At 39.3% G+C, this 19,191-nt stretch overlaps 2 pseudogenes; both read left to right on the top strand.

Annotated features, from left to right (window-relative positions):
• Nucleotides 1–492: 492 nt before the first annotated feature.
• Nucleotides 493–1,447, top strand: LOC144309992 (18S ribosomal RNA; annotated as a pseudogene).
• Nucleotides 1,448–17,222: 15,775 nt separating this feature from the next.
• On the top strand, nt 17,223–18,177 carry LOC144309991 (18S ribosomal RNA; annotated as a pseudogene).
• The last annotated feature ends 1,014 nt before the right edge of the window (nt 18,178–19,191 follow it).

The following is a 19,191-nucleotide window of genomic DNA, read 5'->3' as shown; positions in this document are numbered from 1 at the left end:
CGTACGTACACGTGTGTACACGTACGTACACGTGTGTACACGTACGTACACGTGTGTACACGTACGTACACGTGTGTACACGTACGTACACGTGTGTACACGTACGTACACGTGTGTACACGTACGTACACGCGCAAGACATTAAGTTAACTTATACAAACCCCCCTTACCCCCCATAAACTCATGTCATCTATTATACACTTATTTATGTCCTGCCAAACCCCAAAAACAGGACTAAGTGCATACAATACTCACAAGCTTTATTTAAATTGTATACAAATGTATTGCTACTCTAGTTAACTTAACACAACAGTCTTACACGCATTCGATCTCGTGGTCTATCTATAGATAGCATCCCCTTTTTTTTTCCTCTCATATTTACTATGTATTTTATTTATTATACACACTACAATTTCAGTATAAGTTAATGTAGCTTAATTAATAAAGCAAGGCACTGAAAATGCCAAGATGAGTCGCACGACTCCATAAACACAAAGGTTTGGTCCTAGCCTTCCTATTAGTTCTTAGTAGACTTACACATGCAAGTCTCCACGCCCCAGTGAGAATGCCCTTAAAATCAGCAGTGATCTAAAGGAGCAGGTATCAAGCACACTCTTAAGTAGCTCATAACACCTTGCTAAGCCACACCCCCACGGGATACAGCAGTGATAAAAATTAAGCCATAAACGAAAGTTTGACTAAGCCATACTAAAAAGGGTTGGTAAATTTCGTGCCAGCCACCGCGGTCATACGATTAACCCAAACTAATAGGCCCACGGCGTAAAGCGTGTTTAAGATACCTTTGCACTAAAGTTAAAACTTAACTAAGCCGTAAAAAGCTACAGTTACCATAAAATAGACCACGAAAGTGACTTTATAATAATCTGACTACACGATAGCTAAGACCCAAACTGGGATTAGATACCCCACTATGCTTAGCCCTAAACATAGATAATTTTACAACAAAATAATTCGCCAGAGGACTACTAGCAATAGCTTAAAACTCAAAGGACTTGGCGGTGCTTTATATCCCTCTAGAGGAGCCTGTTCTATAATCGATAAACCCCGATAAACCTCACCACCCTTTGCTAATTCAGTCTATATACCGCCATCTTCAGCAAACCCTCAAAAGGTAGAATAGTAAGCACAATCATTTTACATAAAAAAGTTAGGTCAAGGTGTAACTTATGGGGTGGGAAGAAATGGGCTACATTTTCTACCCAAGAACATTCCACGAACGTTTTTATGAAATTAAAAACTGAAGGAGGATTTAGTAGTAAATTAAGAATAGAGAGCTTAATTGAATAGGGCCATGAAGCACGCACACACCGCCCGTCACCCTCCTCAAGTAATAAGACACAACCATAACCATATTAACTTAACTAAGACACAAGAGGAGACAAGTCGTAACAAGGTAAGCATACCGGAAGGTGTGCTTGGATTAATCAAAGTGTAGCTTAACTAAAGCGTCTGGCCTACACCCAGAAGATTTCATTACTTATGACCACTTTGAACAAAAGCTAGCCCAACTAACCCCAAACTTAAGTATCACAGACATATAAAGTAAAACATTTAGTTAAATAATAAAAGTATAGGAGATAGAAATTTTAATTGGAGCGATAGAGATAGTACCGTAAGGGAATGATGAAAGACATCTTAACAGTATTAAACAGCAAAGATTACCCCTTTTACCTTTTGCATAATGAACTAGCCAGAAACGACTTAACAAAGAGAACTTAAGCTAAGCTCCCCGAAACCAGACGAGCTACCCATAAACAATCTAAAAGGATCAACTCATCTATGTAGCAAAATAGTGAGAAGATTTGTGGGTAGAGGTGAAAAGCCTAACGAGCCTGGTGATAGCTGGTTGCCCACAAACAGAATTTTAGTTCAACTTTAAATTTACCTAAAAAAAAACAAAATTTTAATGTAAATTTAAAATATAGTCTAAGAAGGTACAGCTTCTTAGAATCAGGATACAACCTTTATTAGAGAGTATATACTAACATCACCATAGTTGGCTTAAAAGCAGCCACCAATTGAGAAAGCGTTCCAGCTCAACAAACAATATAACTTAATCCCAATCATATTACATCAACTCCTAATTATACCTCCTGGGCCATTCTATTTAAATATAGAAGCAACAATGCTAGTATGAGTAACAAGAACTATTTTCTCCCCGCATAAGCTTATATCAGAAACGGATAGACCACTGATAGTTAACAATCTGATAATATCAACCCAAAAATGAAATACTTATCTACCCTATTGTTAACCCAACACAGGCATGCATTTAAGGAAAGATTAAAAGGAGTAAAAGGAACTCGGCAAACACAAACCCCGCCTGTTTACCAAAAACATCACCTCCAGCATTTCTAGTATTGGAGGCACTGCCTGCCCAGTGACACTTGTTTAACGGCCGCGGTATCCTGACCGTGCAAAGGTAGCATAATCATTTGTTCTCTAAATAAGGACTTGTATGAATGGCCACACGAGGGTTTAACTGTCTCTTATTCCCAATCAGTGAAATTGACCTTCCCGTGAAGAGGCGGGAATGCCACAATAAGACGAGAAGACCCTATGGAGCTTTAATTAACTAACCCAAACTTATGGATACTAAATACCTACAAGGCATAACATTACACCATTATTGTGGGTTAGCAATTTAGGTTGGGGTGACCTCGGAATATAAAAAAACTCCCGAGTGATTAAAATTTAGACCCACAAGTCAAAATATAACATCACTTATTGATCCAATAATTTTTGATCAACGGAACAAGTTACCCTAGGGATAACAGCGCAATCCTATTCAAGAGTCCATATCGACAATAGGGTTTACGACCTCGATGTTGGATCAGGACATCCTAATGGTGCAGCAGCTATTAAGGGTTCGTTTGTTCAACGATTAAAGTCCTACGTGATCTGAGTTCAGACCGGAGTAATCCAGGTCGGTTTCTATCTATTATATAACCTCCCCCAGTACGAAAGGACAAGGGATGTAAGGCCTACCTCACAAAGGCGCCTTAAAACTAATAGATGAAGTCAACTCAATCTAACCAGTTTATCTCCTCATAAGCCCGAGAAAAGGGGCTTTGTTAGGGTGGCAGAGCCCGGTAACTGCGTAAAACTTAAACCTTTATTATCAGAGGTTCAATTCCTCTCCCTAACAAAATGTTCTTTATCAACATTATCTCTCTTATCATCCCAATCCTTCTTGCCGTAGCCTTCCTCACCCTCGTTGAACGAAAAGTCTTAGGCTACATACAACTTCGAAAAGGGCCTAATATCGTAGGCCCCTACGGCCTCCTTCAACCAATCGCAGATGCAGTAAAACTCTTCACAAAAGAACCTCTACGACCACTTACATCCTCCATATCAATATTCATTCTAGCCCCCATTCTAGCTCTATCACTAGCCCTAACTATATGAATCCCTCTCCCAATGCCCTACCCACTCATTAATATAAACTTAGGAGTCCTATTCATACTAGCAATATCAAGTCTCGCCGTATACTCCATCCTTTGGTCAGGATGAGCCTCAAACTCCAAATACGCTCTAATCGGAGCCCTCCGAGCAGTAGCTCAAACAATCTCATATGAAGTAACACTAGCAATCATTCTCCTATCAGTCCTCCTAATAAACGGGTCATTTACACTATCCACACTAATTATCACCCAAGAACATATATGACTAATCTTTCCGGCCTGGCCCCTAGCCATGATATGATTCATTTCTACTCTAGCAGAAACTAACCGAGCCCCCTTCGACTTAACTGAAGGAGAATCCGAACTAGTTTCTGGATTTAACGTAGAGTATGCAGCGGGTCCTTTTGCCCTATTCTTTCTAGCAGAGTACGCAAATATCATTATAATAAATATCCTCACAACAATTCTATTCTTCGGTGCATTCCACAACCCATTTATACCAGAACTCTACTCTATTAACTTCACTATAAAAACCCTCTTACTAACTATCTGCTTCCTATGAATTCGAGCATCATACCCTCGATTCCGCTATGATCAATTAATACACTTATTGTGAAAAAATTTTCTACCCCTAACTTTAGCCCTATGCATATGACATGTTGCCTTACCCATTATTACCGCGAGTATCCCACCCCAAACATAAGAAATATGTCTGATAAAAGAGTTACTTTGATAGAGTAAATAATAGAGGTTTAAATCCTCTTATTTCTAGAATAATAGGCTTCGAACCTAATCTTAAGAATTCAAAGATCTTCGTGCTACCAAACTTACACTATATTCTACAGTAAGGTCAGCTAAATTAAGCTATCGGGCCCATACCCCGAAAATGTTGGTTTATACCCTTCCCGTACTAATAAAACCCCCTATTCTCACTATTATTATAGCAACTATCATGGCAGGGACCATAATCGTCATACTAAGCTCGCACTGATTACTGATCTGAATTGGATTCGAAATAAACATGCTAGCCATCATCCCTATCCTCATAAAAAAGTATAATCCACGAGCCATAGAAGCCTCTACAAAATATTTTCTTACACAAGCTACTGCCTCAATATTACTAATAATAGGAGTCACCATTAACCTTCTTTACTCCGGCCAATGAGTAATCTCAAAAATCTCAAACCCCATCGCATCCATCATAATAACCACCGCCCTAACAATAAAACTAGGCCTATCTCCATTCCACTTCTGAGTTCCCGAAGTAGCACAAGGAGTAACACTTATATCAGGAATAATCCTACTAACATGACAAAAAATCGCACCTATATCCATCCTATATCAAATCTCCCCATCAATTAACACCAACCTTCTTATACTAATAGCCCTCGCATCCGTTCTAGTAGGAGGCTGAGGCGGACTAAATCAAACTCAACTACGAAAAATCATAGCATACTCCTCCATTGCCCACATAGGCTGAATAGCCGCTATCATTATTTACAACCCTACAATAATAATCCTAAACTTAACTTTATATATTCTAATAACACTATCTACCTTCATACTATTCATATTAAACTCATCCACCACAACCTTATCCTTATCCCACATATGAAATAAATTTCCCCTAATCACCTCCATAATCTTAATCTTAATATTATCCCTAGGAGGACTACCCCCATTATCTGGCTTCATCCCTAAATGAATAATTATTCAAGAATTAACAAAAAATAACATAATTATTATTCCAACACTAATAGCCATCACCGCTCTACTTAACTTATATTTCTACCTGCGACTCACATATAGCACCGCACTTACCATATTCCCGTCCACAAATAACATAAAAATAAAATGACAATTCGAGTACACAAAAAAGGCAACCCTACTACCCCCCTTAATCATTATCTCAACTATACTACTCCCGCTAACACCTATATTATCAGTCTTGGACTAGGAGTTTAGGTTAGACCAGACCAAGAGCCTTCAAAGCTCTAAGCAAGTGCTATACACTTAACCCCTGACCAAATCACCTCTAAGGGCTGCAAGAATCTATCTTACATCAATTGAATGCAAATCAAACACTTTAATTAAGCTAAGCCCTCCCTAGATTGGTGAGCTTCTACCTCACGAAATTTTAGTTAACAGCTAAATACCCTAGTAACTGGCTTCAATCTACCTTCTCCCGCCGCGTAGAAAAAAAAGGCGGGAGAAGCCCCGGCGGCGTCTAGGCTGCTTCTTTGAATTTGCAATTCAATATGAAAATTCACCACAGAGCTTGGCAAAAAGAGGACTTAAACCTCTATTTTTAGATTTACAGTCTAATGCTTTTATCAGCCATTTTACCTATGTTCATTAACCGATGACTGTTCTCTACTAATCACAAAGATATTGGTACTTTATACTTACTATTTGGAGCATGAGCCGGCATAGTAGGCACTGCCTTGAGCCTCCTCATCCGAGCCGAACTAGGTCAGCCCGGTACTTTACTAGGCGACGATCAAATTTATAACGTCGTCGTAACCGCCCATGCTTTCGTAATAATCTTCTTCATAGTCATGCCCATTATAATTGGGGGCTTTGGAAACTGACTAGTGCCATTAATAATTGGTGCTCCGGACATGGCATTCCCCCGAATAAATAACATGAGCTTCTGACTTCTTCCTCCATCTTTTCTTCTACTATTAGCATCTTCTATGGTAGAAGCAGGTGCAGGAACGGGGTGGACCGTTTACCCCCCACTGGCTGGCAATCTGGCCCATGCAGGAGCATCCGTTGATCTTACAATTTTCTCCTTACATTTAGCCGGAGTCTCTTCTATTTTAGGGGCAATTAATTTCATTACTACTATTATCAACATAAAACCCCCTGCAATATCCCAGTATCAAACCCCCCTATTTGTATGATCAGTACTAATTACAGCAGTTCTACTCCTACTATCCCTGCCTGTACTGGCTGCTGGAATTACAATACTTTTAACAGACCGTAATCTTAATACGACATTTTTCGATCCCGCTGGAGGAGGAGACCCTATCCTATATCAACACTTATTCTGATTCTTCGGACATCCTGAAGTTTACATTCTTATCCTGCCAGGGTTCGGAATAATTTCTCACATTGTCACTTACTACTCAGGGAAAAAAGAGCCTTTCGGCTATATAGGAATAGTATGGGCAATAATATCTATTGGGTTTTTAGGCTTTATCGTATGAGCTCACCATATGTTTACTGTAGGAATAGACGTAGACACACGAGCATACTTCACATCCGCCACTATAATTATCGCTATTCCAACAGGAGTAAAAGTATTTAGTTGACTGGCAACACTTCACGGAGGCAATATTAAATGATCTCCAGCTATGCTATGAGCTTTAGGGTTTATTTTCTTATTCACAGTAGGCGGGCTAACAGGCATTGTCCTAGCTAATTCGTCCTTAGACATCGTTCTTCATGATACGTATTATGTTGTAGCTCATTTTCACTATGTGCTCTCAATGGGAGCAGTTTTTGCCATTATGGGAGGATTTGCCCACTGATTCCCCTTATTCTCAGGTTATACTCTTAACGATACTTGAGCAAAGATTCACTTTACAATTATATTTGTGGGAGTAAATATAACTTTCTTCCCTCAGCATTTCCTAGGTTTATCCGGAATACCTCGTCGGTACTCTGACTATCCAGATGCATATACCACCTGAAATACCGTCTCCTCTATAGGATCGTTTATCTCGCTTACAGCGGTGATGCTTATAATTTTTATAATCTGAGAGGCCTTTGCATCCAAACGAGAAGTTGCTATAGTAGAACTTACTACAACTAATATTGAATGACTACATGGATGTCCCCCTCCATATCACACGTTCGAAGAACCTACATATGTAATCCAAAAATAAGAAAGGAAGGAATCGAACCCCCTAAAATTGGTTTCAAGCCAATGTCATAACCACTATGTCTTTCTCAATCAGGAGGTATTAGTAAAATATTACATAACTTTGTCAAGGTTAAATTATAGGTGAAACCCCTATATACCTCTATGGCGTACCCATTTCAACTCGGATTACAGGACGCAACCTCCCCTATTATAGAGGAGCTACTTCATTTTCATGACCATACACTAATAATTGTATTCTTAATCAGTTCTTTAGTTCTCTACATCATTTCCCTAATATTGACTACAAAATTAACTCATACAAGCACAATAGACGCACAGGAAGTAGAAACAGTATGAACTATCCTACCCGCCATTATCCTAATCCTAATCGCTCTACCTTCCCTCCGAATCCTTTATATAATAGACGAAATCAATAACCCCTCTTTAACCGTGAAAACAATAGGCCACCAATGATACTGAAGCTATGAATATACTGATTATGAAGACTTAAACTTTGACTCCTACATAATCCCAACACAAGAATTAAAGCCAGGAGAACTCCGACTATTAGAAGTAGACAACCGAGTTGTCCTCCCAATAGAAATAACCATCCGAATACTTATTTCTTCAGAAGACGTTTTGCATTCATGAGCTGTTCCATCACTAGGTCTAAAAACTGACGCTATTCCAGGACGACTAAACCAAACCACCCTTATAGCCATACGACCGGGACTGTATTATGGCCAGTGCTCTGAAATCTGCGGATCTAACCATAGCTTTATACCCATTGTTCTTGAAATAGTCCCCCTATCTTATTTTGAAACCTGATCTGCCTTAATAGTATAACCTAGACTAGACTTACTCATTAAGAAGCTATAAAGCATTAACCTTTTAAGTTAAAGACTGGGAGTTTTAACCTCCCCTTAATGAAATGCCACAGCTAGACACATCCACCTGATTTATTATAATCTTTTCAATATTTCTCACCCTCTTCATTCTATTCCAACTAAAAATTTCAAATCACCACTACCCGGAAAACCCAATAACCAAGTCTACTAAAATCACTAGTCAACATAATCCTTGAGAAAACAAATGAACGAAAATTTATTCGCCTCTTTCGCTGCCCCCTCAATAATAGGTCTCCCTATTGTAGTACTGATCGTCATATTCCCTTCCATTTTATTCCCAGCACCCAATCGCCTAATCAATAATCGGTTAATCTCCATTCAGCAATGATTAATTCAATTAACATCAAAACAAATACTAGCAATTCATAATCAAAAGGGACGAACCTGAGCTCTCATACTTATATCACTAATTCTATTCATTGGTTCAACTAACCTACTTGGACTACTACCCCACTCATTTACGCCCACGACACAACTCTCTATAAACCTCGGAATAGCAATCCCCCTATGAGCAGGGACAGTAATTACCGGTTTCCGCTATAAGACCAAAGCATCCTTGGCACACTTTCTACCCCAAGGCACCCCTCTTCCCCTAATTCCAATACTAGTAATCATCGAAACTATTAGTCTATTCATTCAACCCATAGCTCTAGCCGTTCGATTAACCGCCAATATTACTGCAGGACACCTCCTAATCCATTTGATTGGAGGGGCTACCTTAGCTCTTATTAATATTAGCGCGACCACAGCTTTCATCACTTTTATTATTTTAATTCTATTTACGATTCTAGAGTTTGCTGTTGCCTTAATTCAAGCCTATGTCTTTACCTTACTAGTAAGTCTATACTTACATGACAACACCTAATGACCCACCAAACTCACGCTTACCATATAGTTAACCCAAGCCCATGACCGCTAACAGGAGCCCTTTCTGCCCTTCTTATAACATCGGGTCTTATCATATGATTTCACTATAACTCAATATCCCTACTTACATTAGGATTCACAACCAACCTGCTAACCATATACCAGTGATGACGAGATGTGATCCGAGAAGGCACATTCCAAGGACATCACACCCCTATTGTACAAAAAGGACTACGGTACGGAATAGTTCTTTTTATTGTATCAGAAGTATTTTTCTTTGCAGGCTTCTTTTGAGCCTTTTACCATTCCAGCCTAGCCCCTACTCCTGAACTTGGAGGTTGCTGACCTCCCACCGGCATTATTCCTCTTAACCCACTAGAAGTTCCTCTACTCAACACCTCAGTCCTCCTAGCCTCCGGAGTATCTATTACTTGAGCCCATCATAGTTTAATAGAAGGCAATCGTAAACACATACTTCAAGGCCTATTTATTACAATCTCCTTAGGCGTATATTTTACACTATTACAGGCCTCCGAATACTACGAGACATCTTTTACAATCTCCGACGGAGTGTACGGATCTACCTTTTTTATAGCTACTGGGTTTCACGGACTACATGTAATTATTGGCTCCACATTCCTTATCGTGTGCTTTCTCCGACAACTATACTACCACTTCACATCAAACCACCACTTCGGATTTGAAGCCGCTGCATGATATTGACACTTTGTTGATGTAGTCTGACTATTCTTATATGTATCTATTTATTGATGAGGATCCTATTTCTTTAGTATAACTAGTACAATTGACTTCCAATCAGTTAGCTCCAGATCAACCTGGAAAGAAGTAATAAACGTAATACTAACCTTGATAACTAATGTAACCCTAGCGTCCTTACTTGTACTAATCGCATTCTGACTTCCCCAACTAAATATTTATACAGACAAGACAAGCCCCTACGAATGTGGTTTTGACCCCATGGGATCTGCTCGCCTACCTTTCTCTATAAAATTCTTCCTAGTTGCCATCACATTCCTGCTTTTCGACCTAGAAATCGCACTCCTACTCCCACTTCCCTGAGCGTCACAAACCAACAAGTTGACAACAATACTTATCATAGCACTCCTACTAATCTCCCTCCTAGCTGCAAGCCTAGCGTACGAATGAACCGAAAAGGGGCTAGAATGAACCGAATATGATAATTAGTTTAAGCCAAAACAAATGATTTCGACTCATTAGATTATGATTTATCTCATAATTATCATATGTCCATAGTATATATTAATATCTTTCTGGCATTCATTCTTTCTCTAATAGGTATACTTGTTTATCGATCACACCTAATATCATCGCTACTATGCTTAGAGGGCATAATATTATCACTATTTGTAATAATATCTGTAACTATTCTCAACAACCACCTTACATTAGCCAGCATGATACCAATCGTACTACTAGTATTTGCTGCCTGCGAAGCAGCATTAGGACTATCTCTACTAGTTATAGTATCTAACACCTACGGGACTGATTACGTACAAAACCTAAACCTCTTACAATGCTAAAAATTATCATCCCCACTATCATACTGATCCCCCTTACATGAGTATCAAAGCCTAACATAATCTGAATTAACACGACAACATATGGTTTGCTAATCAGCTTAATCAGCTTATTCTACCTGAATCAACCAAATGATAATACATTGAACCCCTCCTTAATATTTTTCTCTGACTCCCTATCAGCACCGCTACTAGCACTTACAACATGACTTCTACCCCTTATACTTATAGCAAGCCAACACCATTTATCAAAAGAACCCTTAACTCGAAAAAAACTATATATTTCAATACTGATTCTTCTCCAGTTGTTCCTAATTATAACTTTCACCGCCTCTGAACTTATCTTCTTTTACATCCTATTTGAGGCAACACTAATCCCAACCCTGATCATTATTACCCGATGGGGGAATCAAACTGAACGACTAAACGCAGGGCTCTACTTCTTATTTTATACTTTAATAGGATCTCTCCCACTCCTAGTAGCTCTCCTTTACATCCACAATTTCATGGGCTCCCTAAATTTTCTCATAATTCAATACTGAATTCAACCTCTGCCAAACTCCTGATCTAATGTTTTCTTATGATTGGCATGCATGATAGCATTCATAGTAAAGATACCTCTATACGGCCTCCACTTGTGACTACCAAAAGCACACGTAGAGGCCCCTATTGCCGGCTCCATGGTACTTGCCGCCGTACTCCTGAAATTAGGAGGCTATGGCATGATACGAATTACAACCCTACTAAACCCCCTGACCAACTTCATAGCGTATCCTTTCATAATATTATCTCTATGAGGCATAATCATAACAAGCTCTATCTGTCTCCGTCAAACAGATCTAAAATCCCTAATTGCATACTCCTCAGTTAGTCATATGGCACTCGTTATTGTAGCGGTTCTTATTCAAACACCATGAAGTTATATAGGTGCAACAGCCCTAATAATTGCCCATGGTTTAACATCCTCGATGCTATTCTGCTTAGCCAACTCCAATTACGAACGAATCCATAGCCGTACTATGATTCTCGCACGAGGACTTCAAACCCTCCTTCCCCTGATAGCAGCCTGATGGTTATTAGCAAGCCTCACAAATCTGGCTCTTCCTCCAACAATTAATCTTATCGGAGAACTATTTGTAGTGATATCCTCATTCTCATGATCCAACATTACTATTATTCTAATAGGAATTAACATCACCATCACTGCCCTATACTCACTTTATATACTAATCACCACACAGCGTGGTAAATATTCCCACCATATCAAAAATATCAAACCGTCATTCACACGAGAAAATGCCCTAATAACCTTGCATCTACTGCCTCTACTCCTCCTATCCCTTAACCCTAAAATTATTCTCGGTCCCATCTACTGTAAGCATAGTTTAACAAAAACATTAGATTGTGAATCTAATAATAAAAGCTCAAACCTTTTTGCTTACCGAAAAAGTACTGCAAGAACTGCTAACTCATGCTCCCATGTATAAGAACATGGCTTTTTCAACTTTTATAGGATAGAAGTAATCCATTGGTCTTAGGAACCAAAAAATTGGTGCAACTCCAAATAAAAGTAATAAATATATTTACTTCATGCATAATCACAGCTCTAGTCATTCTTACTTTGCCCATCATTATAACCTCTACTAAACTCTACAAAAATAAGCTATACCCATACTATGTAAAAACCGCTACTTCTTACGCATTCATAATTAGCATAATTCCCACAATAATATTCATCTACTCAGGACAGGAAACAATTGTTTCAAACTGACATTGAATAACAATCCAGACCATAAAACTATCCATGAGTTTTAAATTAGACTACTTCTCAATAATCTTTGTGCCCGTAGCCCTTTTTGTCACGTGGTCTATTATAGAGTTTTCTATATGATATATACACTCCGATCCTTATATTAACCGATTTTTCAAGTATCTTCTCTTATTTCTTATTACTATAATAGTCTTAGTCACCGCAAACAACATATTCCAACTATTCATTGGCTGAGAAGGAGTTGGCATTATATCATTTTTACTTATTGGATGATGATACGGCCGAACCGATGCAAATACAGCTGCCCTACAAGCTATGATGCAAATACAGCTGCCCTACAAGCTATCCTCTATAACCGTATTGGAGATGTAGGCTTCATTATAACCATAGCATGGTTTCTATTGAACTTAAACACATGAGACCTTCAACAAATCTTTATTACAACAAACGATAATTTTAATTTGCCGCTACTTGGCTTACTATTAGCAGCTACCGGTAAATCTGCTCAATTCGGCTTACATCCCTGACTCCCCTCAGCCATAGAAGGCCCCACTCCTGTATCAGCCCTACTTCACTCAAGCACAATAGTTGTAGCAGGAGTATTTCTTCTTATCCGCTTTCATCCACTAATAGAGCATAATCAAACTATTCAAACCCTCACTTTATGCTTAGGGGCTATTACTACACTATTTACTGCAATCTGCGCTCTTACACAGAACGATATCAAAAAAATTGTAGCGTTCTCTACCTCAAGCCAACTAGGCCTAATAATAGTAACAATTGGCATTAACCAGCCTTACCTAGCCTTCTTACACATCTGCACTCACGCATTTTTTAAAGCTATGTTATTCATATGTTCAGGGTCAATTATCCACAGCCTAAACGATGAACAAGACATTCGAAAGATAGGTGGCCTATTTAAAGTCCTTCCCTTCACCACAACTTCCCTGATTGTCGGAAGCCTCGCATTAACAGGCATACCTTTCCTTACAGGATTCTACTCCAAAGACCTGATCATCGAGTCCGCTAACACGTCGAATACCAACGCCTGAGCCCTCTTAATTACACTCGTTGCCACATCCCTAACCGCTGCCTACAGCACCCGAATTATATTCTTCGCTCTACTAGGCCAGCCCCGCTTCTCCCCTATAATCCTTATCAACGAGAATAATCCTCTCCTAATTAACTCTATTAAACGACTCCTTATCGGAAGTGTATTTGCAGGATACATTATCTCCCACAGCATCACACCCACCACCATCCCACAGATAACTATGCCTCATTATCTAAAAATGATAGCCCTTGCAGTAACTATCTTGGGTTTCATCCTGGCACTAGAACTAAACCTTACCATACAAGGACTCAAATTTAACTATCCATCTAATTACTTTAAATTTTCCACCCTCCTTGGCTATTATCCAACCATTATGCACCGCCTCACACCTAAAACAAGTTTAACCATCAGCCAGAAATCAGCATCTATACTTCTGGACTCCATCTGACTAGAAAACATCCTACCCAAATCAATCTCGTATTTCCAAATAAAATCTTCTACCCTTATTTCAAATCAAAAGGGTCTCATCAAGCTCTATTTCCTATCGTTCATACTAACTATAATTCTCAGCCTACTAATCCTTAATTACCACGGGTAACTTCCATGATAACCAACACACCAGTTAACAGCGACCAACCTGTAACAATCACCAACCAGGTTCCATAACTATATAAAGCCGCAATACCCATAGCCTCTTCACTAAAAAACCCAGAGTCCCCCGTATCATAAATTACCCAATCCCCTATTCCATTAAACTTTAATACTACCTCCACCTCATCATCCTTCAAATATAGCAAGCAGTCAACAACTCAGACAATAGACCAGTAATAAAAGCCGCTAGAACAGCCTTATTTGAAACTCACACCTCAGGGTATTGCTCAGTAGCCATAGCAGTTGTATAACCAAATACTACTAATATACCCCCCAAATAAATTAAAAACACTATCAGCCCTAAAAAAGAACCCCCAAAATTCAGAACAATCGCACAACCAATCCCACCGCTAATAATTAGCACAAGCCCACCATAAATAGGAGATGGTTTAGTGGCAAAACCCACAAAACTCATCACAAAAACGATACTTAAAATAAATACAATGTATGTTATCATTATTCCTACATGGAATTTAACCATGACTAATGACATGAAAAATCATCGTTGTATTTCAACTATAAGAACATTAATGACCAACATTCGAAAAACCCACCCACTAGCCAAAATTGTCAACAATTCATTCATTGACCTCCCAGCGCCATCTAACATCTCTGCTTGATGGAATTTCGGGTCCTTATTAGGAGTATGCTTGATTCTACAGATTCTAACAGGTTTATTTCTAGCTATACACTACACATCGGACACGGCCACAGCTTTTTCATCGGTCACCCACATCTGTCGAGACGTTAACTACGGCTGAATTATCCGCTATATACATGCAAATGGCGCTTCCATATTCTTCATCTGCCTATTCATACATGTGGGACGAGGCCTATACTATGGATCCTATGTATTCATAGAAACATGAAACATTGGAATTGTACTACTATTCGCAACCATAGCCACAGCATTCATAGGCTATGTACTGCCGTGAGGACAAATATCATTTTGAGGGGCAACTGTAATCACTAACCTTCTCTCCGCCATCCCCTATATCGGAACCAACTTAGTAGAGTGAATCTGAGGTGGCTTCTCAGTAGACAAAGCAACCTTAACACGATTCTTTGCATTTCATTTTATCTTTCCATTCATCATCGCAGCTCTAGCAATAGTACACCTCCTATTTCTACACGAAACCGGATCCAACAACCCCTCAGGAATCACATCAGACTCAGACAAAATTCCGTTTCACCCCTACTACACAATTAAAGATATCCTAGGAATCCTACTCCTGCTCCTAGTCTTAATATCACTAGTTTTATTTTCACCAGACCTATTAGGAGATCCAGACAACTACACCCCTGCAAACCCCCTAAACACACCTCCACATATCAAACCTGAATGATACTTCCTATTCGCCTATGCCATCCTACGATCTATCCCTAATAAATTAGGAGGTGTACTCGCCCTAGTATTCTCCATCCTAATTTTAGCATTCATTCCATTCCTCCACACATCTAAGCAACGCAGTATAATATTCCGACCCCTCAGCCAATGCCTATTCTGACTTTTAGTCGCCGATCTTCTCACTTTAACTTGGATTGGAGGACAGCCAGTTGAACACCCTTTCATCATTATCGGACAGGTCGCCTCAATTCTATATTTCACCATCCTATTGATTCTAATGCCAACAATTAGCGTTATCGAAAATAATCTTCTAAAATGAAGAGTCTTTGTAGTATAATCATTACCTTGGTCTTGTAAACCAAAAATGGAGAGTAGTCGCCCTCCCTAAGACTCAAGGAAGAAGCTCTTGCTCCACCATCAGCACCCAAAGCTGAAATTCTTCTTAAACTATTCCCTGACACCCCCTACATTCATATATTGGACCACCTCTACTGTGCTATGTCAGTATCTCCAAAAAATCCTTCTTTCCCTCCCCTATGTACGTCGTGCATTAATGGCTTGCCCCATGCATATAAGCATGTACATGATATTATATCTTTACATAGGACATGTCTAGTCCAATTCCACAACCCATTGATCCTCAACAGTAACTAGATGCATATCACTTAGTCCAATAAGGGCTTAATCACCATGCCTCGAGAAACCATCAATCCTTGCCTGTAATGTCACTCTTCTCGCTCCGGGCCCATGCGCTAATGTGGGGGTTACTATCATGAAACTATACCTGGCATCTGGTTCTTACCTCAGGGCCATGACTCTATTTATTCCAATCCTACTAATTCTCGCAAATGGGACATCTCGATGGACTAGTGACTAATCAGCCCATGATCACACATAACTGTGGTGTCATGCATTTGGTATCTTTTATTTTTAGGGGGGGAATCTGCTATCACTCATCTATGACCGCAACGGCACTAACTCTAACTTATCTTCTGCTCTCAGGGAATATGCCCGTCGCGGCCCTAATGCAGTCAAATAACTTGTAGCTGGACTTATTCATTATCATTTATCAACTCACGCATAAAATCAAGGTGCTATTCAGTCAATGGTTTCAGGACATATAATTCTAGGACACACGTGTGTACACGTACGTACACGTGTGTACACGTACGTACACGTGTGTACACGTACGTACACGTGTGTACACGTACGTACACGTGTGTACACGTACGTACACGTGTGTACACGTACGTACACGTACGTACACGTACGTACACGTACGTACACGTGTGTACACGTACGTACACGTGTGTACACGTACGTACACGTGTGTACACGTACGTACACGTGTGTACACGTACGTACACGTGTGTACACGTACGTACACGTGTGTACACGTACGTACACGCGCAAGACATTAAGTTAACTTATACAAACCCCCCTTACCCCCCATAAACTCATGTCATCTATTATACACTTATTTATGTCCTGCCAAACCCCAAAAACAGGACTAAGTGCATACAATACTCACAAGCTTTATTTAAATTGTATACAAATGTATTGCTACTCTAGTTAACTTAACACAACAGTCTTACACGCATTCGATCTCGTGGTCTATCTATAGATAGCATCCCCTTTTTTTTTCCTCTCATATTTACTATGTATTTTATTTATTATACACACTACAATTTCAGTATAAGTTAATGTAGCTTAATTAATAAAGCAAGGCACTGAAAATGCCAAGATGAGTCGCACGACTCCATAAACACAAAGGTTTGGTCCTAGCCTTCCTATTAGTTCTTAGTAGACTTACACATGCAAGTCTCCACGCCCCAGTGAGAATGCCCTTAAAATCAGCAGTGATCTAAAGGAGCAGGTATCAAGCACACTCTTAAGTAGCTCATAACACCTTGCTAAGCCACACCCCCACGGGATACAGCAGTGATAAAAATTAAGCCATAAACGAAAGTTTGACTAAGCCATACTAAAAAGGGTTGGTAAATTTCGTGCCAGCCACCGCGGTCATACGATTAACCCAAACTAATAGGCCCACGGCGTAAAGCGTGTTTAAGATACCTTTGCACTAAAGTTAAAACTTAACTAAGCCGTAAAAAGCTACAGTTACCATAAAATAGACCACGAAAGTGACTTTATAATAATCTGACTACACGATAGCTAAGACCCAAACTGGGATTAGATACCCCACTATGCTTAGCCCTAAACATAGATAATTTTACAACAAAATAATTCGCCAGAGGACTACTAGCAATAGCTTAAAACTCAAAGGACTTGGCGGTGCTTTATATCCCTCTAGAGGAGCCTGTTCTATAATCGATAAACCCCGATAAACCTCACCACCCTTTGCTAATTCAGTCTATATACCGCCATCTTCAGCAAACCCTCAAAAGGTAGAATAGTAAGCACAATCATTTTACATAAAAAAGTTAGGTCAAGGTGTAACTTATGGGGTGGGAAGAAATGGGCTACATTTTCTACCCAAGAACATTCCACGAACGTTTTTATGAAATTAAAAACTGAAGGAGGATTTAGTAGTAAATTAAGAATAGAGAGCTTAATTGAATAGGGCCATGAAGCACGCACACACCGCCCGTCACCCTCCTCAAGTAATAAGACACAACCATAACCATATTAACTTAACTAAGACACAAGAGGAGACAAGTCGTAACAAGGTAAGCATACCGGAAGGTGTGCTTGGATTAATCAAAGTGTAGCTTAACTAAAGCGTCTGGCCTACACCCAGAAGATTTCATTACTTATGACCACTTTGAACAAAAGCTAGCCCAACTAACCCCAAACTTAAGTATCACAGACATATAAAGTAAAACATTTAGTTAAATAATAAAAGTATAGGAGATAGAAATTTTAATTGGAGCGATAGAGATAGTACCGTAAGGGAATGATGAAAGACATCTTAACAGTATTAAACAGCAAAGATTACCCCTTTTACCTTTTGCATAATGAACTAGCCAGAAACGACTTAACAAAGAGAACTTAAGCTAAGCTCCCCGAAACCAGACGAGCTACCCATAAACAATCTAAAAGGATCAACTCATCTATGTAGCAAAATAGTGAGAAGATTTGTGGGTAGAGGTGAAAAGCCTAACGAGCCTGGTGATAGCTGGTTGCCCACAAACAGAATTTTAGTTCAACTTTAAATTTACCTAAAAAAAAACAAAATTTTAATGTAAATTTAAAATATAGTCTAAGAAGGTACAGCTTCTTAGAATCAGGATACAACCTTTATTAGAGAGTATATACTAACATCACCATAGTTGGCTTAAAAGCAGCCACCAATTGAGAAAGCGTTCCAGCTCAACAAACAATATAACTTAATCCCAATCATATTACATCAACTCCTAATTATACCTCCTGGGCCATTCTATTTAAATATAGAAGCAACAATGCTAGTATGAGTAACAAGAACTATTTTCTCCCCGCATAAGCTTATATCAGAAACGGATAGACCACTGATAGTTAACAATCTGATAATATCAACCCAAAAATGAAATACTTATCTACCCTATTGTTAACCCAACACAGGCATGCATTTAAGGAAAGATTAAAAGGAGTAAAAGGAACTCGGCAAACACAAACCCCGCCTGTTTACCAAAAACATCACCTCCAGCATTTCTAGTATTGGAGGCACTGCCTGCCCAGTGACACTTGTTTAACGGCCGCGGTATCCTGACCGTGCAAAGGTAGCATAATCATTTGTT

This window comes from Canis aureus, unplaced genomic scaffold (assembly GCF_053574225.1).
Source record: "Canis aureus isolate CA01 unplaced genomic scaffold, VMU_Caureus_v.1.0 ptg000324l_RagTag, whole genome shotgun sequence".
Classification (NCBI taxonomy): Eukaryota; Metazoa; Chordata; class Mammalia; order Carnivora; family Canidae; genus Canis; species Canis aureus.
The sequence above is the reverse complement of the archived record's forward strand: the minus strand, read 5'-3'. Positions and strand labels throughout refer to the sequence as shown.